Source organism: Corvus brachyrhynchos, unplaced genomic scaffold, assembly GCF_000691975.1.
Source record: "Corvus brachyrhynchos isolate BGI_N302 unplaced genomic scaffold, ASM69197v1 scaffold249, whole genome shotgun sequence".
NCBI classification, from domain to species: Eukaryota; Metazoa; Chordata; class Aves; order Passeriformes; family Corvidae; genus Corvus; species Corvus brachyrhynchos.
Window position 1 is genome coordinate 3214810 of NW_008240226.1, and position 26625 is coordinate 3241434.

General features: G+C 38.7%; 1 protein-coding gene across 2 annotated transcripts in view; it reads right to left on the bottom strand.

Moving 5' to 3' along the window:
• BMPR1B (bone morphogenetic protein receptor type 1B) overlaps positions 1-25228 on the bottom strand; it is a 187482-nt gene extending 162254 nt beyond the window's left edge. Inside the window, exon 1 of one of the 2 annotated variants that reach the window (XM_017745129.1) lies at positions 25146-25228. The gene's annotated coding sequence lies outside the window, so the exon portion shown is untranslated. The remainder of the gene's footprint in view (positions 1-25145) is intronic. The other variant, XM_017745130.1, reaches the window with a different exon arrangement.
• Between the last annotated feature and the right edge of the window lie 1397 nt (positions 25229-26625).

The window sequence follows — 26625 nt, forward strand, 5'->3', positions numbered from 1 at the left end:
AGAGAGTCAAGGTAGTTGGTAAAAATGCTACAACCATATCCTAATTGTCCTAAGTTAAAAACAGCTGTCTGCCACCCAAGACCCGTTAAGGAAAGCTGGTGCAGTACCAGCCGTGTTAACTACTTGCAAATATTGTCCCTACACACCTTCCTCACAGACCTTTCCAGATGAGAAGTCTCGTGCCCAATTTGTATCCATAGGATCAGATAACACACCAAGGCAGAAAGAAAAGCGCCTGAAGTGTTTGAAATCATGTATCTGCTCCAGCACAAGTCACTAACTCAAAACACTGGAAAATGAGAGCATGACGCCTGGGAGATCTTGAGTTGCCATTCTCTGGTGGAGGCAAATTTCAGACAGAACCTTACCTCACTTGCAAAATGGTGCATTTTCCAACTTAAAAGAATTGCTATCTTTTAAACTAAAAGTGCACTAATAGGCTTTCACATCCATCTGTGAGCAATCCATATTGACAACATTTCAGACACTTCTTAGGTTTGAAGTGAGAAAATGGAACTGAGGAGCATCCTGCCCCATCCCACCTCCTGCCCATCACCTCGGCTCCATCCATTACTGGAGCAGCTCATTAGTAAGAATGAGCACCCACAAGTGGAGGAAATGAGGCAGAAACTAATCTTCACCACCAAAAAGTTGCTGTGGACCAGTATCCAGGAGTGGTATCCTCAGTATCTAAACTGCTGCTGGGCATGGAACCCTGTTCTCCTAATGATACTTTTCTAAAGTCTCAAGATACTTTTCATGCTTCTACAAGTAATTATCAAGAAGCAAACGGGATTCTCTATGGAGTGCAGTATGATTCATACTAAGAATGAAGGTTAAAAAGAATTAAATATTCTAAGAGAGAAAAAGAAAGCAGATTCTTCTAATTGAAGACATGCTAGCTTCCAATCCAATTCATCTTTTTTCAGTTGCTCATACTTTTATGAAACATTTCTTTTGTCTCATTGCCCAAAGGAAAAATGCTACTAAATCCAGCTAACATGCATGTATGTATTACTGACTTAAAGGCAAATGAGCCACAAAAGTGCTTTCCAACTAAACCAGATGAGATTAGGACACTTTTCAGACACGTATTGTTAACTTGCCTTTGGTTTATTTAGATTTTCTCTGGATTTAAAAATCAACTCTAAATCTAAGAAAATTAATTCAGATAAATTAAAACTTAGAAAGCTCTCCATTCCACAGTCCCCTGAAAACATTAGCAGATTGTATTTTTCATTCTTCCAGTTCCTTAAGAATCTCCAGCTTCATGATGAACACCTGTATATCCAGCTATTTCAGTAGTTAATGCCTCGGGGCGGGGGGGAGCAAAGCATTCTTCAAATGCAAATTTTGGTCAAAATTTTTACTTTTTCAAGTGCAAAATCTAAATGAGCAGTATAACTTACTTTAATTATTGCACTGTTATTTTACAATGCTAAACTGGTATTCACATACTCAGAAACCTACTGAATCAGACACTAACTTTTGCAGTTCTGGCATTTCAGTGAAAAGAAAGTTACCTAAGAGGCAGGCAAGTCCAAGCTAGGAGCTGAATTTCAGTTTTGAGCCCAAGAGACGAAAGACTGAGATAAAGGTATTCCGAAAGCATAGATATGAACATCAGTTTGTTCTGTAGCAGTTTCCTTTATGTGCATTTTACTTCTGGGACCTTACTGATCTTGAAACTACACAAAAATAAAACATCAATTTTATATTAGGTCAACTGAAAGAAAGCTACATACATTAGTGGAAAGATCTAAAGTGATTTTTGTGCTTGCTTATCTATCCCGTATGTCCAGGATGCCAGAACCAGAGTCCTCACAGAGAGGGTAATAAAAAGCAGAAAAATTAACCTCAAGGTAGTTTATATGATCTTCTACCCAACTTCATTTTCAAGTTCTTATGCACTGTGCATTGTAGAAAAATAAACAAACACTTTAAGCTGATTAAAGAACAAAATCACACCTTGGGAAAAAAAAAATATCAGGCTTAGCATTGACAAGAGAAGACAACACAAATGAACAGGAAGCTGTAAATACTTAGAGCCACAGGAATCTCTCTGCAAGTAACAACTAAAATAAGCCACTTGAAAACCTGCATGTGTATGTTTACTGTATTTCCTAGCCCTTGGGCACAGCAGTATGTTAAGATACATGCCTTTTCTCAGCACATGCAGCATCTCAAAACACTTGATATCAGATACAAATTGTACACACTGCCGCAACAACAGCCAAGAGACAGAAGGATGGGGAACCAAGATCAACTGTTTCAAATGTACGGCCAACTGACAGCTTTTAAATCACTTTGTTGGTACTTTTGCCAAAAAACAACCAAAAACTGCATCAAAGCTGTAGCAAAAGTGTGCTGAAATACAAGTAAAGCCCCCGACCACCTGAGTATCCAAGTCTGGATGTCTCTGGACCTGGGGATGACTTCTGGTCCAGCCTATCAGGCCTAGGAGCGGTTTGAGTAGTTTTAAAAGCACAAACCAACAATATTCATATTAAAATGCACATACATATCTCACTAAAAAACCACAGCCAGCTACCATACCACTAGCTTTCAGCTCAATGAGAGTCCAAATATGCCTAAATTTTGACAATGCACCATCTCGAGGTACAGTTCCTGAGGCTTTCCTTACTTTCTGCTCATGTAGCTATTACTGTAACATTCTTTGTGTTGTAAGTTTTACGCTCTGTATCTGAGAAGAAAAGAAATAACACTTTGGGTGGTAAATATGGATCACACTTGCACTGGGACCAAGTCTTCTTCCTGGGCAGAGATGGAAGCAAAGAGGGGCAGAAGCCTGGAGCTCTCCGGTCCTATACAGCAAACAAAAGCATATTTGCTAACCCAGAAGCAGGTTCCACAAGTGCTACACATGCACAAACTCATTGGGGAGGGCAAGGGCAGCTCTACAGAAGCATGCACCTGAAGCAGAAAATACCTGGGCACATCTGACAGAGAACAAGCTCAGCTTGAGCAAGCATTCAAATGCTTGCTGAGTGTAGGAGGTATTTTTAGCTTTCTTTATAAACTGAAAAGAGTAGTTCCCAAAGCTTGGAAATGGATTATTTAATTTCGTTTTATTTTTCCTGGCATTTTATTGCAAACACTCTTAAAACTGTTTTCAGGTTAAGAAAAACAAGCGAAGGGAAAATGCACAGGTTAGAGTTCAATCTTCTTGAAATTCAGCCCAGAATTGCTAAGTGTTAATCTCTGGAGGAAAAGCAAACTAATTCTGTAAGAGTGGCTCTGATTTTAGGCCATACGACCTATTTCTCACATCTCTCACAGATTTCATATAGTTTTCAACAATCTACTGTTTGCACAAAAGCCCAGGAAGATTTTGTTCATTAGATGTAATAATTGCATCAAGCTCTCTTCTCTCTTAATAAGCTTTCAAGGGCACATGCCAATAGCAGCAGTGCTGAGAAACTGGTTACTGACCTAATGTGGTTACAGCAGCTGAAATTTTGTTTCCTCCAAACATAAGCAAAAACAATATGTTAATAACTGCTTAGAAAAGACAGTAACCAAAAATGGGTCTTTTCACCTTTTTCAACTGGTCAATGTTTCTTAATCCCCAATAAAGTTGTTCAAGTGTATAACAGTGTCATCAGTGGCATTTTGTGAACCCATGTATTTTGAAATACAGGCTGTATATCCCATCTCATTTACCAAGTAATTTCTGTACATGCTTAGTACATCACAATTCTGTGTGATACTCTCCATTTAGTATTTAAACACTAAATGGAGTAAGGTCTGTCTCTAACTGACATTGATCATTATAATTCGCTTAGATTCACCGGTGGGGAAAAACAGAAGAAAAATTTTCTTCTTTTTTCACTAACCTGTTTAACCTTCTGTAAAACATACTCAGCGTTATTGTATTTTTTGCAACATTAGAACAGGTATTAGAGCAGATGCTTCAGGAAGCTACACTAATAATTCACCTGTATACACAGGCAAAAATGCCAGGGGCTTTGGTCCCTTTGGATACCTCTGGCTCCACAGTTCAGGCTCTTTATTAAGGTGTCCCTTTTAGCCTCTCTTGCATGGACCACCACTGTGATCCTCACTCCCTATCTACCCTCAGCCTAGGAAAATACAGTGTTCAAACCAAAGGCCCCTCACCCTTCTGAGTTATATATTCTTCCCTTTAAAAACACATTTCCCTACTTTTAAGGCTGCTTTAGCTCCCAGCTCTCCAGTGGGGAAAAGCCCTTCAGTGTCTCTTGGCTGAGCAGCAGGTGTAACATGCCGTGTGCCCCTCAGGTCTTAATGCTGATGAGGGAACTGGCCAAAGCCCACCATGTTTAAACCTCTTTGGACTTCCTCTTTTGGTGAGGCAAAGCAAGGCATGGCATCCCTCCCCTGCCCCACTACCTGTGAAAGAACTCAGATTCTCAGGCTGCTGAAACCACTGCTTTTTCTTCTACCTACCTTCACCCCCCACAAAAAAAAATAAAAAAGGAAAAAAGGAGAAAAAAAACCACATAAAGATGAAGATAATGAAATGAGGGCTTCCCAGGTCAGTGGAGCACTTGTATAAGCAGTCATATCCCTCTGAAACAATGGCAGGATCAGTGGAAGATGCATGGACATGAACATCTTACAAAGCTGTGCACCGGGGCCACTAGCAACCTCCCCCAACTCAAAATGGAATAGGTGAGAGAGAAAATCTCTGGCCAGGATTGCCATAGCCTCAAACAACATGCCACAACAAGTGGTAAAAAGGACTGTACAGTCTGACCCTGCACTGTGCTGGGAATTGACATCTTGTACAGTGAAGTGCAAGAGCTTCTGCCTTTCTGGGCAGGGCTTCCTGGAAATAAGGGTGTGCTGGCACCATACAGCACTTCTGCAACAAGCCTCCTACATATGGCACACACTTATGGAGGCGCTGGCCCATGAAGATGAAATGAACATCCTCAAACAAAAAAGTCTATGACAACATTTATACTTCACGCAGGAACTGCATTTAACTTGAAATTTGTTAAAATGACATGCTGCTATACAGTTTTCTAAAGAGACATATAAGCATGAAAATTCCTGCTTAACATGGAGATGAATAAATATTACTCTTGCTAAAACAAAAGCAGGATAACAATAGTGATTTCATTTCTTTTCAGATAAAGAAGAGGATGGTTCTATTTTAAGAGGACTTTCTTTAGAAGTCAAAAAGCACAGATGACCTTAAGTATATTTATTATTACTTTCCAGTACACCTAAGGCCCTATCTTTTCAATTAAAAATAAATATTGTCACTCTAGTTCACTGCTATCATACCAGGTATTTCCCCCCCTCCATGATCACTATCCTTTTTCTGGTTTGGTTTTTTTTTTTCCACCCTTTATAGCCCCAGTGCAAAAATACAACTGATGTAGAGAGTGGCCACCGTGCACAAAGCCAGGACTGAATCAGATTCATGGACCTGATCTCCTGCACTGTGGTGCCTTTCTGAAAGGCAGCATGCAGCTCAGCCTGCAATGTTATGCTTGGATGCCATACAGGTCTCCAAAGGACAAAAAAAACAACCCACCTTGTTTTCATTCCAGCCGTGTTTACATAAAGGCTCTAATGATCCCCACCAGCAGGTTATTTCTAACCCCTGGCCTCCTTCCCACCCCCATGAGCCCCTCTCCAGCCAGCCCCAATGGTAACAACCTGCCATTCTCCTCAGCAGCAGTGGTTAAACATCTGGCTGTAAACTGCCATTGCCACATGCTTCAAGCCCTAACTATTTATCCTAGCTGGAGAAGGAAGGCAGAAATGGTTAATTGCATCTAAATTCAACTCTACTGGCACGGCAGTTTTTGCTACAGCATCACTTGGCATCTAGGCAAAACCAGGCAACAACCCCCATTTCTAGCTGAAGTTATGTTTGTAGTGAATTAGCCAGTATTTATCTGATTCTAACATAGGTCACTGAACTTCACCCAGCTTTTCGTCATAAAACAGAGAGAAGTACAACCTGGCAGTCTGCAGTTAGTTGCTTACTTGCACACCACTCACAGCCCTAGAGAGAGAGCAAAGAAGTGTGATTCCTAGGACCTCTTCAGGGCAGGGGCCATGGTTTTATTTTTTATTGTAAAGACTCCCAAACAGTCCAGCAAGGAGGTCCTTGGACGGCTGCTCTAGGCAGTGCATCAGCACAAATGATCAACAATAAGAAAATGCAAAGCAATCCCTGTTTCCACATGCCCTGTCACAACTCTGCATACTCAGCCAGGAGAGCTAGAAGTGCAGATTTAATCAACACAAAAAGACTTCAGCCAACTGACCAGATCTGCTGTGGCTTCTGCTCATCACTCAGCACATGCCCCACAGAGCAAAGAAGCTCTTTCAAATACCACTTACAACAATGTACTTTACATTTCTAAGTATGCATGACAACATGCTGAACAATAAGGCACACGATTCTGATTTTAGTTTTAAGTTTTAAGCCAGTTTTAAGCACTGTTTGTGTGCCTGACTGAAGCCCAAGGGAATTTCACCGTGTGTCTTAAGGCCACTGCATGTGGCCCTTGACCCCTCAGGTGACAACTGCACAACACCTCTACGTCTGGGAGAAGCAAAGGAAAACACCATGTTCCATGTGCCTTGACTTTTGTAGCTTGTCTTTTTCTATTTTATGCAATATTAAAGTGGCAGAAATCATTAGGAGAATGCACTTGAAAGAAATTTAAACTCATGAAAATAAACACCTGATTTTTTAACCCAAACTTCAGAAAACAAATGTACTTTTTTCATTTCCTAGAACAGCAATCATGTGGGGTTTGGCATTGTGGTCTTTGGTTTGTTCACTTGTTTTTTAAAACTTTTTTTCCCATCCTCATAGTTGAATAAGATGAAATCTGCAAGGCTATTTTTATTCAACTTTCCCCAGCAGTACTTAGAAAGCTGGCTGTCTCTCGTCCCTGAGCAGCTTGCGTCAAACTCACTGGAAGCCTGGGATCCAGCTGCACAGCTAGAAGATTTCTCATCAGCATCACATTTTACATGTAGATACTACAGACATAAACAATTCCTGACCACTATCCAAGCCCAGCCTGTGGGCCTACTCTAACCACAGTCCCACATGTAAGTCTATTACTGAACATATTAAATATTCACACAGATGACATTGGTAATTTGCTCTTAGATTAAAACATGGTTTTAGGAGGTATTTGTAACAGAAATCACCTTTCCAGGGCTTTTAACTTCACAGTAGGTTTATTTTTATACTTCTAGTCTATTAACATAGAGCCAAGGAACAATCTTGTGTTGTTTAATTTAAAAGCTATTAACTTTTCATCTGAAATTAATGTTTAAGATTATTAAGATATGAAGCAATATAATAATAGCTATACCTGCAAAAATCCAGAATTCTTGCACACAAAACTGCCTAAGTCACTACCCTTTCCTTCTAACCTGTCGGTGGTAAAAGCTTTGGGCCAGTATATCTGGTTTGGGTGCAAACTGTCACATACGTACTTGGTATTGTCCATGAACTCGCAGCAACAGTATCATCCCAGGAAGGGATGTAATGGTTCCAGCCTTTTCGAGGGAACAGAGCTCATGCTAGGACATAAAACATCCCCTACTTTTGCCTCATGCACAAACACAAGAGCCATCTACTTCACATACCTGTTTTACCTTCACTACAGTCTTTTCATTCACCTTTACATGTTCCTGATAGGCGTTAATTTGTCACATGACATTGTTGGAAGGTTGTTGGATGAAATGTAAAAAGAATCTCACACATTTTATGCTCTCTGTAAGTTATAAACTTATTAACTGCTCTTCTGATATAGTTTGTCTATGACAACATGCTTGCTCAGTATTATTTTTGGCTTGGATCACAGCATTACTTGTATATGCTTCTTTTTTTAGTGCTTATTAGATTCAAGAACTGAGGAGGAAAGTAATTTCCTCAGCAGAAGCCTCCAAAATTAGAGAATGTCCTCAGAGTAAAAACCTCAGCTTTTTTGAGTCCTTCTTAAGTGCAAGTCTTATGCTAAGGCAAGGGAAAGGGAGGAGTGAACTTGGCTACCATTTAGTTAAAAATTTATTTCAAAATCAGTTCATATCCCACTGGATATCCCATTTCTACTGTTCTTCTAGGGAAAATAGGTGAGGGACTGAGAAACTTAGCATCCCCTCATGTCTGTTCTGAACAACTGCTAGAAAGCCAGCAAGAAGGAACGCTTTAGAGATCAGAAGAACTTATGGTCTGATGTGCAACTATTATGCCTATGGCAAATGAAGATGATTTATGGTTGCATTTGTTCTTCTTTCTTCATCACCATCCCTCATTTACAGCATACTTCAGCCCTGCTGGAATCCAGCATAATTTCCTGCTAAGCTTCAACAGAAGGATGATCAGGCTATTAATGGACAGCAGTTGCAATGGGTACAAAAGCTACTATAACTCACACAGATGGAAGCATGATAGTAGCCATCAACAACTTCTACTCTGGAAGATGAAGCCCTCTAGAAATATCTAAAGATTCTCTGACTCTGTGATCCTTTCCCTTCCTTTTGTTTTACTCAATGTGTTTCAAATACAACCTTTTATGTGTTCAAATCTAACTGGTAGCATCTTTACAAAGCTTACACCAGCATCTCGATATCAAAACTATTTCTAGCTTTCTAGAAAAAGCTTGGATATTTATCATGGAAAATGAAGGTAAAATATAACATGCATGTGTTCTATGCCAAAGAAAACAAGTCTTATTTGGGCTTCATAGATTCAGGAAATGGTTCAAGAACAGCTGAGTGAAAATGTCATTTCTGTGATGCTGCTAAAGCCATCTAACAAAGTTAGATTTATTCCTCTCAAGTTAGGTTACAGGACACCTACTGCATGTTTTAAATAATAAAAAATTTGGTAGGTCTTATAACCCTCCAGTACTCAAAAAAGTCTCTACATTGGGACAGTTTAATAACATTTTATTCTGCACACCCTATATCAAGCCTGTATAGTATTTGCACAGTAAGTTAGTATGGGCTAACACAATCACTGAACCAAGCTCCTTAGACTGCATACTCCATATAAAATCTTTGGTTGGAACAAGGGTGAACGTGTGCAGGGTGCTTACTTTCTGTTTGCTTGTGATTTCTTTTGCTACATTTGTAAATCTCTCCTTTCCTGACCATCAACATAACAGGAAAACGAGATGAAAGCTGTAGAAGCCTTCAAGATCAAGATACAAGGGATCTTGTACTTTGCATGTCTTTCTCTCCCTAAGACCTCACTGTACAGCAAATCTTGCACATCCAGGGAGAAAATTAAGTGAGATAGTATGTTTTTTTCAGACCCTATAATTAGATGAGGAAGTTTTTAAAATGCTGAGAAGCAGATGTCCTATGAAGAAAAGTGACAGAATGGATTTATGTTTGTTTTCTGGCTAAAACATCAACCTAAAAGCTGTTCTCCTTAAAAACACACACACACAAAAAAAATTGTCAAGAAATTTTACAATTTGACAAAAGAGTATTAGCATAAAATCTTGTAGCATTTGTTTCTATTTCTTACATGTTTCACTACTGATTAGCTTCCATATCAGTTAACACCAAGTCAATCAAGTTCTGAATCCATCCCACAGGTTTTTTTGTTTGTGGTTTCCTTGATTGCTTGTGGGTTTTTTCCCCAGTTTTTCTTCTCCTGCCCTTCCTTGAAGTACCTCTGATTTTTAATTATACTCATTTGGACATTGTGATGGCTTTCAAAGACAGAAGCAGTAGTCTCTGTCTCAGCATGGCCACAGAAAAAGGTTAACTATGTCTGATGTTAAAGACCAATACAAGATTTCAAAGTGCAGCTATGGATATACATGAAGAACAGGAAGAAGCACTGAAAGGAAGCAAGAAGCTTTTTATTGGATTAAATGCCACTGTGGTGCAGGTCTATGCTGTATAATATGATAACGAACATTGCACATACAAGGACACAGATTCAGCAGGTCTAAAACTTTCAAACTTGAAGAGGCTCCAGTCTTGCTGTACAAATTTGTTACTTGACCACTGAGAATACTGAACAGAGCACTCCCTTCAAGGCCGACAGTTTATTTTTGGTTGTCTCTTGAAACTTTGATAAGCAAGCTTCAAACTCTAAGCTTCAGTATTTTGTTAGTGTCCAAGCTCATACCTTTCTACTCTATTCTTTTGATGTGTGCATCAGATACTTTGTAGACAGCACCCAGGCACTTGCTTTGAGAACTTCAGCTATTACAGCCATGTAGCAATTATTCTTTCTTTGATGGCTGTGAAAGAAATAACCAAAACAAGAAATCTACATCTATGTTAACCAAACTAATAACACAAAAACATGCAGCCATGTTTGGGAGCTCATTAGCAAAAAGCACAGACATATAGACATTCCCTTGCACAAAACCTCTTTCAGCAGCGTCAGATATAGAATACTTTCTGCATTTGTCACCTTTCAGGTCTGAGTTTCCAGCACGCTTCTTGTTATATGCAATTAGCCCCATGCCAAGGTTTGGTACATTTCATAATAAATCCCTGACCACATTTGCTTCGGGCTTGGCAGCTCTGGAAAGGCTCTATTCATCAGGGCAGCAGTAAGCCACAGGACTCACCACACAACTCACTCGCAGAATTCCAGCACGCTACACTTTTCAACAAGCCATCCCCTCCCTCCTCTTCTCAAACAGCCTGACATATGACTGTGATTAAGTAGGATATGAAAAAGCTCCAAACCATTTTTCTCTTTTTCATCTCTCTTTTCACCTCTTTTCCCTTCAGACAACACAGACACACACCTTCCCCTCTCAGGAAAACCCTCCCTTCTCTCCCAGCACTGCATGCTTGATAGGAATCTTTTTTTTTTTCCTTTTCCCTTGCCTGTATTTAAAACAGTAACCATCTGTTACTTGTAGGAAGGCTGTGTCTCCTTCTCAGGTTTCTCCAGCTTTGGAGCACTACCCTCACAGCAGCACATAAGGCTGGCTCTCAGCTGGGAATGCTCTCTGAGAGGCACCTGAGAAGAACAGAACAGCAGCAAGACCAACCACTGGCAACTGGGACATCTGTTCATGGACAATACAAATGGAAAACCCTCACATTTCCAACATTCAGCCAGCTACAACGACAAAGAGGGAGCTGGGAGAAACACCATGGAAGCAGGCATGCCACAGGGAGTATAAGTGGGGAAACAGTTATCTCCATTGTACACATACTGCGTTCCTCTCTTCATTGCGCCGTGGAACAAGCTTGCTGGCAACAGTGGGATAATTCACTTACCCAAAAACCCACTCAGAAGAAAGCAGAGTCCTGGATAAAGAAGCTGCATCATGCTTAATAGCAATGTTACAACTAGGCCTGAAATGAGCTTTTCTTTTAGCTATGAAAGGGTGAAAAAACCTCTGTTAACTCAGAATTAACTCATCTTTCATAGAAGGGCACCAAAACTGTTACACCAGTACATAGTTTGACTCAGGTAACCCATATGGCAACTTCCAGCAGTGCCAAAACACCCCTGCCTGTGTTCCCACCTTCCTTTCATCTCCAGGGACACTTTCTCAAAGCTTCATTTCTTTCTCAGGAACTCTTGTCCTTCTGCTTAAGGAACCACCACAGCAATAAGTGGGACCCTGCTGAGCTGCAAAGCCTCCATTGTACACTTCTGACAGGCAAAAGATGGACAAAATGACATTTAAAGGGCATAAAGTAAGCTCCAAAAAAAGCTGCACCTCAATGGTTACAGTCAGGAACCAAGACACAGCATGGAAAAGGTCATGCTGGAGTAACAGGCCAGGTTTTCCGCAGGTCTGATTTCTCCTGAGGTCCCTCCTTTCAGGATCCATCCCCTCCAGAGAACTCTCCCTTTGCCAGAAGTTTGTTCGCTCCAAAGCCTGAATACAAATTACAACATCCGCTTTTAACATAAAGCATAAAGTCATGCCACAGCTAACTTATACCCAATGGCAAAACCTAATGAGCAACTAAAGGAGAAATTATACCAGGTGTTTATCTAATCCTATCTTTTCCCTGTTAACCTACCTTTTACCTTGCCAAAACACTAAACTAAACATGCATCCTAATTTTATGCCATTGCCTTGCTTGCCTGGAGCTGCTGAACACCAAAATCCATAGTAAGATCTCCTCACAGTTCTTTTTCTTCTTAATTAATTTTTTACTGAATCCAATACTCTAAAAATAGTACAGCAACTGCCTATGGCATAATGAAGTCAGAAAATACCCATTGTCAAACTGTATCAGCCACAGAATGTATTTGATTCATCTAAAGACAAGTCAAACTTGCCTGAGACTTTAACAATTATGTAGCTTGTGCTTAATGTCATTTGTAAGAGCTGAGTTCACCTTCTCACCAGTGCCTGTGCGTGGCATCCCAGCTCCGTTCCCTCCAGTGAGGGCACAGTTTCACTCATGGATTTTGGAGAACCTGATTGTGCAGCATCACACCGCGTTTCCAAGGTTCCTATTTACTTCAACACAAAGCACTGCTGTAACAGGATCAAAAGCTGGAATAGCTGAAAGATTATTTAATAAAACAACAATGCCAAATTTACACTTTACCTTGAAAGATCCTTCAGGAGTTCTTAAAAAGCTCTCTCACGACCCTTGCATGACTGTGTACACACAGCCCTGGGACGGAGGAGCACTTAAGCATCCCCAAAATCCCTTTGCAAGTACAGAGGTGGGTATATGAAGTTCTACCAAGTTTCTAAAGTTATCCAGCACACATGGGCTGTTACTTTGTTAATAAAAGTGAGAAAAACTGGAATCGGAGTTTCTGCAACTTGCTCTTCTCACCAACCATTAGTCTTGCTTCTAAGTTTACCAAACCTTTCACAGACAGCAGATAAGTGTAGATGTTTAACATGAGTACAAATGGTACCAGCCCTACTCAGAGGAAAAAGAAAGTCCAATCCATCTGTTTTTTTACAAATACATACACTTGACTTTAATCTAAGCACTATTTACAAAAATACATGCAGACATAAAAGAGCATAATACATTAATAGCTCACAAGAGGCAACGATGACTAATGACACATCTTACTCTCCTTTCCAAAGCCCTGGCCCAAGGGAACACAGCAGATAAAATTACCTAAGTTGACTTTCTGTGTTTCTGTTAAGCCAAAACTTTGGTGTATTCTGAACTGTCTGTGTGATGTTGCCCAGCTGGAAGACATAAGCTTTCCTAAACAATTCAGGGCTTTAACGTGACCTTAACGCCGTCATCTTCTTTCATACAGCCAAGGGATATACTTGTTAGTTTATAAGGGGTTTATCTTATTCATCAAATTCTCCTGCCTGAGCACTGCTATTGCCTACTTGTGGCCATACTGTCAACAGACCCTGCAAGCACCTCTCCAGTAACCCAACTCCTGCTTATGGACAGCAGTCAGTAAAACTGTAAGAAAGCAGTTGTGCAAAACCCTTCTTGGGCAATTACTACATGACTGAAATGCCCCCACAACACAAATATGCTCTATAAATTGTTTTAAATCTGCACTGTATTTCTTTGATGAAAATTGTCACCAGTGGCTGTTGGGTGCTGCCAAATTTGTACATGTAAGTGATGTGTTACCTGAGTCAGAGCTGCAAGCTGAGAGGCGAAACAAGATGGTATCCTGAAATTCCTGACACTTCTGCAGCTGCATGCAAATGTTAGCTCCTGACAGATTATTTTCACTGTATTTATTGACATAAACAGAGTAGATAGTGTGTTATAAAATTGAGAAGTGAAAATGTCATTTCTTCTTTAACCCAGAAAAACCCAACTGGCATTCACCAGAGCTCTTCACATCCCACATGTCGTGTTGCAGGGATCACTTAGAGAAATCTGCATAGGCTTTTCTATTCACTTTATCCCAGACTGTAATGGGATTATACGTGGAAGACCCGCATGTGTCCACATGCATTGCAATTGAAACAATCTCCTCTCACAATTTTCTTCCCCCCCGCCCCCCCAAATTACCTTTCCCAACATATTTCCCAGGTGATCATCCCATTTCTTGGAACTGAACTGTACGTTTCTATTATCGTGCATTCCTCTTTAACCAACTTTTAACAGCTTCATGTCTACCAAAAGCCCACGTGTTGATCAAACTTTGCAAATATTAACAAATACCTAGAAGGAGACAACTTTTAACCTTTGTTGATAAGATTTTCCCCATGTGAAATACTAGTGCATCATCATCTGCTCTGATGGTGCAGTTCCACAAGCATTTAGTCTAGTAAGGCCATGATTCCCTGTCCAGTAGCAAGTCTTATGGCATTTCTGTCATTCACTTTGCTCATATTCCCAAGTCAGGCTCACCATGGCTGATAAAACCATCCGTTTTTATCAGTTATGCTAATAAAATGGAGAAATATCATGCCTGAATAAATTCCTATTACATAATTCTATCTCAATAGTGTGAATCCTCCTTATGAAAAATGTTTACATCACAGCAAGGAAAACCACGAGTTTTGTGTGGGAGGGCAGATTGGGGGTAGGGAGAGGAGAAAATATCCTGTCATAGAAAATTCTCCCTCAGTAAGAGGGGAAAAAAAATCTCCAGAAATTATACCCTGGCAACTACTAGCTTTCAGAAAACAGCCAATTTACTTCAGTACAGATCACATATTTAATATTATTAAATGATTAATATGCAGTATTAATAATTGTAGTATGTGGTTCAATGAGATGGTAACTGCAGCTTCTGGATGCTCAGTAGCTAAAAAAGCAGTGAAAGCTCATGACAAAAGAAGAAAAGCAAACACTGAACAGGTATCAAATCATTCTGCTGACATAAATAAATTTTTAAATTTTTTTTTAAAGTAAATTTATCTTGGTAGATTTTATGCCAGATCAGGTATCATCCTTCTTCCTGCAGCTGGTACAAGGCAGCTATAAATACATCATTGTGTGCTCTGCCAGGCTGACAAATACATGAGCAAGTTCTCACATATGATCTGGTTCAAATCCACAGGGCTTGGCTGGGCTGCAGGGCGCAGATGTAGTGACAAGTATGGATGAGCACAGCCTCACAAGCAGGACTCTCCAAAACTCCCAGGACTCAGGCACCAGTATCTGGGATCAACACAGTGACTTCCACGACATATTTTTTCTTATTTAAACATATGTAAATAAATAATGTTTTTAACTACTGAAATGTTTCTAGCTATTGAAATTTTAAAAAATAAAACCTTATCACACACAATCAAAATCTTCTGGCAAATTTTGAAGTCTTAGATCTGTTGGGAAGCTTTCAATTCACTTCAGTGGGGTATGGATTGGGCCTTTTATCTCCTACCTGCAGCTGATTCAGCTCTAACTTAGACTTGACAAAATCCTTCCAACTTTACCATGTCACTTAACAATAAACTGTTTTTTCTTAATTGAAACTAACTGAAAGACTGAGTTTTTGATGACTGCTTGCAGTTACATTTTCATCTCCCTTCGCTGACTATGCACATAAATGCTGTAAATCTCCATCATTTTAAATGAGGTCTTCAAGGGTAATTTTGGAAGCCAACAAGGAGCAGGCATCATGTTTGAAGTATTGTAAGATCCTTTTTTCTCTTTCTTTTTTTAATCTGCTGGACTCACATCAGTCTGAAACAAATCCATTGCTCACCTATCTCAGATGACATTTTAATTGTAGCTTTTAACTACACGTACGCTAATGGAGGAAAACTGGGTATAAAGTTCTTCAAGTGTACATTCAGACGGAAGGACTTTACTGTGAATTTGGTTTTCACTGCTGAACTTTATATTAATTTGATACCTATAAACATAATTAAATGGAACTAGGAAAAAAAGCACCTCTAAATTAAACTTTCTGGATGTCAGAGGATTTTTTTAAACTTTATCTGCAGAATATAAGCATTTAAAACTAAAATGTAATTTCACAATCCACGGAGTTATACAAAAATTTTCTTAAATCTCCATATCTGCCATCTCTTTTTCTTTGCATTCTTTCAAAAACTCCCACAGTGTGTGTGCATATATATATATTTATATGCCCAGAGCTAGAAAATGTCCACCAGGACATAAAAACACCAGGTCCACCTGGTGTTTTTATTTACTTATTTTGCTTTCAAGCATCAAAAAATTTCTTTTTTTCAAGTCAGTACTGTGACCCTCATAAAAGGGGTTCCCTTTATATGCAAAGCCTCACTGACAATATTTAGATCTGTGAAAATGTTTTAAAAGCACAAAAGGATGCAAAAAAGGCATGCAAAAAAGGCAAGTGGAATTCCTACAATTCACATCTGTACGAAACAAAAAAAAGGAATGTCTGCTTACTGCCCCGAGGCTCTTTCCACATAGTGCCACATCGCTAAGGTCCTTTCTTTTCTTTTGTAGCACTAGCGTTCAGTGCAATTCTTCACATGCATATAAATGCCAGAGGTGTATGTGGAATAACAGTATTCAAAGGTTTCACATGTTTGTTGGTGTTTTAGATATGTATACTTCAAAATAAAAAATAACATTGCTGCAGAAACCTTGAGGCTGAAATCGGTTTCTTTCAACTTTGAGAAAATAAGTGACACTTTCTGTTGTTGCAGTTTTGCAATATTAATTGCTTAGCTTTTTTCTTCTGGTGAATGATATTTATAACAAATGTAACCAGCTAAATGCAGCTGAAAGCCATTAAAGTAAAAAAGTAGGAATCACCCATTACATCTGCTTTTCATAACAAAGGGATACAAAGACCATATTGAACATTCATTCCCATTCTCTAAACCGATATTCCCAAAAGAGATGCCCAACATCCAACCTCAAAAATTGCAACACGACTTAGAGGCATAAAAAAAGGAAATCAAAATTAAATAGGAAAACACGCTGCAAATAATGTACAGAAAATTAAATATGCAAATAAAATATTTCAGCACTAAAAATCGGAGAAGGCAAACATAGAAGTACTCAACTTCAGTAACTATTTAAAATCAAATATCAGTTTGAAGATGAAGGCATTTGAGGATTTTGATGTCTGGGTATAAAAAGAAAATGTTTGTTAGATGGAAGTGTCAAAATAGTGCATTTACATTAAAAACTTTGCAGAAGAGCAGTGTGTCATGCATATTGCTGCAAAAACTGAAAGACAGAACTTTTTAATGACTAAAACTACAAAAACACATTTCTAGCACACAACTATGTAAACTAACAGAAAAACCAAACAGTAACATACTAAGGGAGAATGCAACCAGTGGTGCTCAACCACCCAGTGCCATCAGTCAGTGCCTTTTCTGCTGGCTGGATGTAGATGAGGATGCACCACATGTAACCCCTTGCTGCACAGAGTTTCCCAGCTTTGGAGGCAAATCTTCAAACCTGCACTCAACAATTGAAAACACACATTTTCTGATGGGAAATGTAAATATGAAGGCATACCTATTAGAGCAGAAAGCAGCGAGAGCAATGCCTTGTCCCCTGGCCACAGAGAAAGGCTTGGACTTACAGTTTTAGACTATGCTGGAAAGTTGATGACCAGTATTGAAACACTGCAGAAGATATGCCAAGTGAGTTCATGCAGAAAACTGACATAAATACTCATAACAATTCCTTTCCTCAAGCCACTAACATCCCTTCTCACCAGGGCAATATTTCTTCACTCAAGTTAAAAATCTAATTTTTCACTGAAGCTATGAGTCGGGTATATTTAACGAAATCAACAACCATGTGCTGTTAAAAAAAGTTATCTAGAATTCAATGAAAAATTCTAACTGCATTTTAAGATATTCCATAAAGCCTAAAAGCTCCTTGAATCTCTGTGACTTCTCCAGACTGAAAGACTAAAATAAATATTCTAGCTTCTTATTCATTAACAAAATACTCACATCTACTTAATAACTGAAATTTTATGGAAATTGCCAGAAAGGTCTGGCATCTAAAAGAACCATTTACTGCAGTTTTTTTTGTAATTCGCATCACTTTGACTTCCCAACCATACCATCCTACTTTGCACAGGGCTTGAAATTTTAAAAGCTTAGAAGAAGTTATAGTCCTAAGTCCGATTACCTTTATTGAAAAATCGGTGCCTAAATTTTGAACACTTTTTGAAAATCCAAAAGTAGAAACTTATACATTAACTCCAGCAGCATTATGCTTCAGATGCAGCTAAGCAAATTCTTGCAGAAGCAAGACAATCTGAACCCAAAACATGATACATTGCCTGATGAAGGATTAGTTTTGTGATCCTAACAATTTAGGATGGGAAATGTAAAAAGTCTGTATTTAAAAATCTTACCAAAAGTTTAGTAAAAGCTTTAAATCTGTACTGTATAAAATGTCTCCCTTTCCCCCCTGTAAAGTTGATACTTGTGTCAAAATCAGAACACAAATTACTGCTTAGAAAGTGGCAAATACAGATTTATTTAAGCAACACCTTAAAGAAGCAAAGCAGGCTACAACTCACCTTTGACAGCACATTGCAGTCATTCTAAAGTTGTTTGTTTAATCTTTCTAGTAAAAGAAGCCAAAAGACTAACTCGTCTTTGTGAGCTTAGTGCAATAAAGCCTACTGCTCTCAGGAAGTCCAGTGTGTCTGAGAGCAGTTTGCCATCCCTAAATAAAGTATTGATATTATTCATACTATTTTTAAAAAATTGTAACATCATATCATGCATTGTATAAGGCCCAAAGATTGTGGGGCACTTCTCTCATCAAGTATTTTTTTCCTCCTGGGTTGCACCAAAAAAAATATCAGAGACCTGGTGAGAGTCGTGACGTAAGTGAGCTTGCTCATTAACTGCTGAGAACTTCACTATTTCTAGCCACTTTTTAAAGGACTTTTATACAGGCTAACATCACAATCTGGACTTTAACATATTTGTATATGGTGCCCTTTCCCCATGGCATATTTATACCCTGCGAGGAGTCGCTTCTTTAAGCTACTGAAGGGGTATCCCTGTCTCTTCAGAATGAACAATCCATCGAGTTTTAGGATTAAAAAAATTTTTTTTTTAAATCCCCTTCTCTATTCAGTCTCAGGATCAGTCCCTCCTCTAGCAGTACATGAAACAATCATGATTTTGTTCTTCATTCCTCAAGGCTGAACAAGGGAGGTTTTTCCTGGAATTTAAATTAAATTAATGACTAATACCACCATAAACAAAACAACTCTTCTACCCCCCAGTTCTTTGGTACTACTCTTTAAGGACAGTCATAAAGCTGCAAAGAAAGAGACGGAACACTCAATGGCTTTTAAACAAATGCTACCACATTTTAAACATGTGCGTGTTTGCCAAAGCTCTAAGCTTCTATTGCTCAAACCACTTGTGGTTTCTCAGCACTTCTTTTTTGAATGATTGTGTCTTTATAAAATAAACATGTTTGAGACTAAATTACTTGTGTGTCTGTTGGGAATAATTATAAAATTAGCTCGTTCTAATTTACACTTGCGGGTTTTAAAAACACAGCCAAATAGCATAGTGAGTCTCCTGGTGAAACCAAAGCCTGGCATGTCAAACACAGTTTAAATCACACACATGGACTTTGATTTTCTCAGTGCAGCAGTCTGATCTCTACAGCAGGCTTAGTCCTTTAGTTTTGACTTCTAATTCTCCAAATAAGTATTCCTTTTGTAGGACCCCAGAGACATTAATTCAGCGTGCCAATAGGCTGTGCAATATATAACACAAGTAATTCAATTCCAGGCACAGAGCTGTGATTTTCAGAAAGTACTATCTCCACGCACAGTTTCAGTAATTTGCAATATGCTGTTCATCCACAACAGATAACAGAACTTTGGTTGCTGAATATCTCAGTGTCCCAAATATGATGGACAGATGCGCTACAGTTCCAACCACATTCCCTAGGAATGTACTTAAGGTCCAATTAACACTATTCAGGGGAGTAACACGTGATAGATTTTAGCTGTGTCCCTCAGTCCCACTGATTTCAGTGATCTAAATTATGTTTTTCCAGGAAGAGAAATGATCACATTATCACAATGCTTCTATTGTACTACCCTGGCACAACACATTACGCTTTTGTGCATTAGGTAGTCACAACAGCAGATAATAATTTCCAGGGAACTACAACAACCAACTTATTTCCGAAGTGTTTTCTGCTATTCTAGTAGAAAACACTGGTTGACGCAGTCAGTATTTTCATACTAATATGCCAGGATTCACTTGAAATAGTCTCAGTCAGCAACTGGCAATTTTGGCAAAATAAAATCTTATTCAGCTTCCTCCTCTTTTACTCTGGACTTGCCACACAACACCTTTTCAACAGCAGATTTACAGCTCCATGAATCCACAAGATGTACATTTGTGATGAAAATTATTCATTTCATTTAATGACATAGATTTATTTTCACTATCAGTGGCTAGAACAACTTCTGTTAGGCATCCCACAGTTTGCCTGCTTATCCAAGGCCAGGGGAGACGCAAATCGTACTTTCTGTACCAAGATAAGGTGGGTTTAGTTTCTGTGTTTACATCCTGCTTTTCATTCCTCAAGGCTGCAAAGGTTACATTACCGTGGCCTTGCCAACACAACCTGTTTTACCTTATATTCATCTTTTCATAAATACCTGAACAAGTCTTTTTTTTATCACGTCATATACCTAATACTTTAACCAGCAAGCTTTCCATGAGTAGTCTGTGGTCTCAGACGTGTTCCACATTTCTTAAGCACTGTGAATTCTCCTTCCTCTATATTAGAGACTTTTTAATAGTTTTTTTTCTACCTCTTCTCACTCTGCAATATAAATATATATCTCAACAGAATCCCACTCCCAGTCTGACCCAAACTTCAGTCCTGTGATGGTAGTAAATCATACCATCAATCCCTTCAACTCCCTTTTCCTCCCCTACTAAAAAAAGAAAGCTTCCTGCACATTTTCCTGCCTTCCATGATACTTGCTACATCCCCAGTTTGAGAATACCTGTACTCGTCCTTATTATACACGCATGTATTTACACATATACACGTCTGCATATACATGGGTGTGCATATACATATATATGCCTATATATGAACACATGTGTATTTATTTAGCAAATATTTATATATGTGTCTATTGAACATATCCATATTTGTGTATATTCTATATGTAGAGCAGACATACCACACACATTTAGGTGGCTGTGCAGGGTGAAAAGCACTACAGCCTACACTGCCACTTCTCAACATCTTCCACAGCACATTTTTCCCAGTGCATTCTCAGGGGTTGATTCATAGCAAACATTGTATTTAACAGCCTGAACTACACATGGGATATTTTACCAGCGTGGTTTTTCAAGTGCACTCAAGTTTACCTTCTGGCTATTCTGAAAAATGAGTAACTCGTTCCACTCCATTCAGCAACATCCACTCCTCCCCCAACCTCCCTCCTCTGTACTGATCACCTTTTAGATACAAAAGAAAATAAGCCACTATGTGAGGAGAAAGAGGTACATTCCTGAGTATTAATGTTTTAGAGTAGTCACCTTCCCAAGCTGAAAACAGCTTACCAGTAATCTAGAACAGACCATTTTGTTAGAATATGAAACAGGAAAGGTAACAAAATGTCGCCTTGCAAAATTTTCTACACAAATCAGCCTTGCCCTGTTGATGTTTGTTCAAAATTATAACATGCACCTATAAACTGAGTCACGAGAACAGTTACTGAAAGATAGTTCCCAGACACAAAATATCACACACTTCACTGGCTCTGACTCCACTTCCAGATTTATACACTACTGAAAACATAAATACCACTCAATTCTCCTTCGATGGAAGAGTAACAATAAATCTTTCCAGCTGTAGTTACTGGCTGCTTCAGAGGCCTGGCTTTGTATGTGGATAATTAGATTACAATCAATTAGTGGAAATATCCAAAATAAACAAGTCAAACCAACATCCAACTTACTGGAAAGTTAACCTTCTCCAGAAAACCAAACAAAAAACAGGATTAAAGCTCTGTTCTTATTTTAGGAAAACAGCAACCCTATTTTCCTCGCTTCGTTTACAATGTAACGCTTATTCCTGCTTTTTGTTTCCAAAAACATCACAAAGCAGGTCAAGCTCCTTTGAGGCAAATATTATTTCTGGGGACAGCATTTGCTTTCTGATGCAGCTCTCTGTTCAGGGAGAAGACTTACCAGAACACACACGTGCTTGATCATAAACCAGACAAGTATGAAGAGTACTGCTGCCCCAAGGGGTTCTTGATTTAAGGGTCAAGGAAGAAAGAATTAAGAAACACATAGGGAGGACTGTTGGCTTGAACTTGAACTATGTTGTGGTGAAAAAAAAAATTACACTGCTCATCATAACTGGGAGAGAAGATGTAGGAAAAGTTGAAGGGAAGTGTCTGGCCTTCCACTCCCAAAGACCTGAGTTTTCCCAGCCTGAGCTGGCAGCCCACTGGCATGTTTTTAAGCACGTTTTCTAAATATTCATCCTACACTCACACCCAGTTTACAGACCTAAACTTTCTGTGTATAATACAGATGCATATCATGTTAAAAATAAAGCAAAATTAATACTTAAGGGCATCGCTTTTGGAGCAGACTGCAGGTAGGGGCAGGGAACAGCTAACATTTTTCTTCATGAAGCCTGCAGCCACTGCAGAAGTATTTAAGCTGAAGTAGTTATTATGATATGGGGAAGAATGAGAGCTTTACAGCTACAACTAACTTTCAGTGGCACTGTTAGCTGAGCCTGCCTGTATAGCTCAAGTTCCTCCCATAGTTACCCACGATCACCAATTCACACAGGCAGAAACTGAATCTGCCGCCGATTATGTTTGGGAATTTGTGTCATTAAATGCAATCCTTAAATCCTGCTGGATACTGGTAAATTTAAGTGCGAACTCTGAGCTCTTCCACTCCCACAAAGTAACAAAAAGTAGGCAATGTGCTGCTGTTTTGTTTGTGCAACCATGGGAAGAACAAGAAGCATGGAGCAACCTCTAAGAAGGAATAACTTCTGCTCAAGGTTCAGAAAATACAAGAGTACACTGTTTCACCAGAGAACTGTGCTTTTTACAGCCAACCGATTCTCACAAGGATGGGAAGAAAAGTATTTGACTGTAACCAGCAAGTTAACACTGTAGGTACTCTTAAATATTTAAGTTTATTTTATTTTTAAAATTTATTTATTACTTTACATGAGTTCTCCAGTGCAGGAAAGAAGGGTGGGTAAAAAAAAAGAAAGGAAAAAAGAAACTATACTCAATTAGATCCTAACACAGTAAATTCTCATTTCCTTCAACATGGGTTTTGCCAGAATGAGATTAAGCTCAGGCCATATTAATTTATCAGTAAATTATTATTAATACATTTTCATGTATGTTAGCATAGCAATTTTTCACCCTGCATCTTTAGCAACATAACACATTCCTTCACTAGGAGTCCACAAGTCCTTCGCTAAATGTATCACCTCAGCAGGACAATTTCTTTCTCCTTTCATGATGGATTGAGAATTCTTCCAACAAGTTTAACCTTTGAGATTATACATGCCAAGTATATTTTAAAATCACAAAATGTGATTGAAATGATGGGCAATGGATTCACAAGTTGCAAGAGGGAGGGAGGACAGGAGCACCAGGGTACATTAGAAGGATTTTACAGAACTCAAAGGCATTTTTTTTTATCATTGGATAAGAGATTAAAGCTAAAGCCTGAATTCCGAAACCAAAAACTTTGAAAGAACATTTTTATACCAAAAATATTTTAGCTGTGTTTTGCTAAGCAAGAAGGCAACGTAACTCCTAAAGTCTATATATCCATACAATCATAAGGATATGAAGGTGATTAAAGCTTTCTCATCCCCTACAGTAGTAGATTATATATAGTACAGTAAGCACTTGTAAATTCATAAAAACTGCATCCATACATAGTGGCATGATAGTGCTGCCTTGAACTACTGATCAAGAAAGTTGTGTAATGCTTACAGAGAAAACCTCAAAATCAGCTACATCAGCACACACACACAAAACTGATTTTTGGTCAATCTTCTGATTTCTCTTCAGCTTTGTTAGAGTTGTCTTTTCCTCTTTTCCAAACTATTCAGCTTTCAAGAAGTAGACTTATGCTGTGCTGTTCTTGATAGTCTAAACATCAACATACAACTGGAGCCTTCATTATACCATCCTGTCAAATGCAATGCTGAACAAGTCAAAAATGGATCTGCAGATGCAGACGCAGAATAGGCAGTGACTGGCTTGGTTAAGACACATTACCACCTTCATTGGGAGACTGCAGCCTCTGTCACAGGACAAATTAGAAATGACTGTGTATTAATTCCAGCCCCTCTGAACAGAAACTGAACCACGCTTATGCTCCCTACCTGCATTGCATGAAGGGCACATGGATGGTCAATCTGCTGCACGTGTGGTCACTGTTAAACCAGACCAACCCCACGATTAGCAGCTGTCACATCAAACCTAACCCCACTTTTCAAAATTTGCCAAATGGAAATGAGGAAAGACAGTGCTGTGTAGATTTCTGCATCAAAAACTGGAATTTAAGAGTTCAACACTAAGCCGCATGCTCTACGTCTAAATGTTTCTTGCAAGCTTTAATTCAACACACAAATCTATAAAAAGTTAGACCTTTTAGCACAACATGAAGGAAGAGTCATTGAGGATGGCATGTCTCTCAGAAGACTTCCAGAGTTTTATCCCCTTCTCTGTCTCCTATTTCTGACAAGCACTGTTAGGATAGGTATTTGCTGCTTAATTTGAAGGTGTTATCTCAATTAAAATAGATCTCAAGGTCCTTCTCTCTTCACATCAACCTCTGCACTCTCATGTGACAATACAGAGCAGTGAAGGTAGCAGCAGGCAAGCCTATACATTTCTTTGACAAGCAACATGGAGAAAACTCTACTGGTTTTAAGAGCCCTTGCTTAGTTTGTGGAAGCATGATGGAATGAACTTAGGCAGGCCACTTCAATGGCACATGGAAAATACCACAAGTACCAGCAGCAGAACAAATTGCTATCCACTTTGTCATGCTGATCTACAGGTACCTGCTTATCTTCAGACCCTTTACTGATACCTGCAGTAGAGTTAACACATTCCATTCCCAATACAAGTTACATTATCACATATTGCACTTACTACAAAGCACAGAAGTGGAGAAAAATAGCCCAAAATAAACAAACCCTCCATTGACAAACTTTCTATGAGCTCATAATAATGAACAGTGTCTTATCCTTATCAACAGATGCTGTCTTACCTTTATCAAGAGAAGTTGAAATGTCCCTTTCTCCTATTCAGCTCTCAGGAACAAAAGAAATGAACTCCACCCTGCAGGCAAAGAACATTTTTTTACTGATTAGTGATATTCTGAAAGAAGGTTTAAATCATTACAAAATAATACAGACCTTCCAATTCTTGTATGATACTCAGGCAAAAATATAATGCTATCTGGAAAAACACCCACTGATGGCACATTAGTTATATATTACCTACCTTATTTCAAGAAGTAACATGCAAACGCTCTTATGAACTGCAGCCCACTGATAGCAAAATATTCAACAACACTGGTTTATGAGGAAAATTACACTTCTGTGTATAAGGTCCACTTCCAAGATAAAATAGCAATATTGCAACCCATGACACAATCTTTGACCATAGTTTTCTTTTCATCTTAACAGAGGTCCCAGAAGAATGAGATTACATGATACACATGACTAAAAATAATTCTGGATCCCCTAATAATTTACATATCCTCTAAAATGAGGATCATCACTCCTCTTTGTTGTAACAAATGCACAAACTCAAGCCCTTCCATGGAAGGAGGATGGGATTTTTTACAGCAACAGAAGTTAGAAGTCTTAGGGTAAGAGCAACAGTCTCATAAGCAGCAGAAAAATTGAGATTCATTTATATATATATATATAAATAAATATAAATAGATATAAATGTATATATATCAGTATAACCATAAAAGCATTAGAAGTCCTAAGCAAGCACAGCTTCAGTCAGCCACAGAGGACTGAAGACAAGGCTGGAAAATTAATCACAGAGGCTAGAAGCAAAAGAAGATAGAACAACAGCTGCAGAAGGACGATGATAAAGGCTGCTGAAGAATGAGCATATTAAAGCTTGTGTTGCAAGGAAAAGAAATTTCATGTGTTGAACGAAAGGCACAAGAGCAGAGGGGGAAGGAGAAAAGGAGGACCAGAGCCTTATTGTATTTGCTCTTTAATTAACTACTCCATTATTACACTAGAATGTGAAGCAGAAATTATTCATTTAGACAGCTTCCCAAAATCTTTACAATCATAGAATCATTTAGGTTGGTAAAAGACCTTTAAGATCATCGAGTCCAACCATAAATGTCACTGCTTATCTTATCTGAAGTAGTTTTACATATATCAACACCAATTCAAGAGTTACAGAATGGTTCAAGCTCGTTCCTCTCCCAAACAGTGGCCAAATACTTATCATTTCCTTCACAGTGCAAGAACACCTAGAAATTTTACAAGGGCATAAATACAACTGACTTGCTGATAATGGGCCAATTCAAGTAGCTGTCCCTGTTCCTACAGCAGGTTTGTCATTCTGGAATTTCAATAACCTGATGTTTGAAAAGAAAAATTAATGTTCGTTATTAAAGAAAATACCCAGGTAATTAAGAGGCACTAATCAGATGCTACATTTTAAATATGCAACTAGCTCGTAATGACATCGTTAATTCACAGTATACATTA